Raw genomic sequence first — 1,538 nt, forward strand, 5'->3', positions numbered from 1 at the left:
TTGAATGTTTCCAGAGGTGGGGCATCTACCATCTCTCTGGGCAACCTGTGCCAGTGTTTCACCACCCTCATTGCAAAAATTTCATCGTTTGTAGCTAGTCTGAATCTGCCCTCCTTTAGTTTTAAAGCTGCTGCCCCTTGTCCTATCACCACAGGTCATACAATCATGGAATGGTTTGGATTGGAAGGGACGTTAAAGATCATCTAGTTCTAAGCTCCCTGCCATGGGCAGGGACACCTTCCACTACACCAGGTTGCTCAAAGCCTATCCAACATGGCCTTGAACACTGCCAGGGATGGGGCATCTACAACTTCTCTGGGCAACCTGTGCGAGTGCCTCACCACCCTCAGAGGGAAGAGCTTCTTCCTTATCTCCAATATAAATCTCCCCTCTTTTATTTTGAAACCATTACTCTTTGTCCTATCATACACACGCTTGTCCAAAGCCCCTCTCCAGCTTTCCTGTAGCCCCTTTAGGGCACTGGAAGGTGCTGGAAGGTCTCCCCGGAGCCTTCTCTTCTCCAGGCTGAACAGCCCCAACTCTCTCAGCCTGTCTTCATAGCAGAGGTGCTCCAGCCCTCGCATCATCTCCGTGGCCTCCTCTGGACCCGCTCCAGCAGCTCCATGTCCTTCTGATGTTGGGGACCCCAGAGCTGAAGGCAGCACTGCAGGGGGGTCTCAGGAGAGCAGAGCAGAGGGGCAGAATCCCCTCCCTCGCCCTGCTGCCCACGCTGCTCTGGATGCAGCCCAGGACACAGTTGGCTTTCTGGGCTGCCAGTGCACATTGCCGGCTCATGTTGAGCTTCTCATCCACCAGCACTTCCAAGTCCTTCTCCTCAGGGCTGCTCTCCATCCCTTTGTCCCCCAGCCTTTATGGATTCTGGGGGCTGACCACGCATTCCTGTGCCATGCACACTCCTAAGTGTGCAGAAACGAGAAGAAACGTTACAAGGAGCAGAGTGAGACTTTCTCACTTCAGATAAATTAATTTTGTACATACTGCCTGGGTAAACGGTGCCATGTAAATATTGATGCCTCATATGTGGCCTCGTTACTGGGGGGCTGCATATAGCCCTGACCCACAGGGATGGCTTGTTTTGATGTGTGCTGCGTGAGATGGTTTGGGGAAGATTAGGAGGATTTAACCCACATGAAAAAGGAGCTAAAAGCGACTTGGGATTGAGGCTGGTGACTCTTTACAAAAAAAAAAAAAAAAGACAAAAAAAAAAGCAAACCTAACGGCAACTTAATCGCCAAAAAAATAAAACCTCTAGCTCAGAGGCGGTATTTTAAAACTCAATACACTTCAAGTCTTCTGGGCACGGGGGGTCCCAGTGCAGCTCCCAGCACTTAGTCGTTTTCTGAAGCACAGTCGAGCCTTTGTTTTGTGTTTGGAGGAAAAAAGCGACAAACGGGGCTGTCTGGGAGCGCTGGGATCCGCTGCGCTCCTGCGTGCGGGGATGGCTTTTGATGCAAGTGCACCCGTGGCACGTGTGTGTGCATGTGTGACAAAAGAGAAACATGGTCCATCTTCACACT

Source organism: Tauraco erythrolophus, chromosome 1 (genome assembly GCF_009769465.1).
Source record: "Tauraco erythrolophus isolate bTauEry1 chromosome 1, bTauEry1.pri, whole genome shotgun sequence".
NCBI lineage: Eukaryota > Metazoa > Chordata > Aves > Musophagiformes > Musophagidae > Tauraco > Tauraco erythrolophus.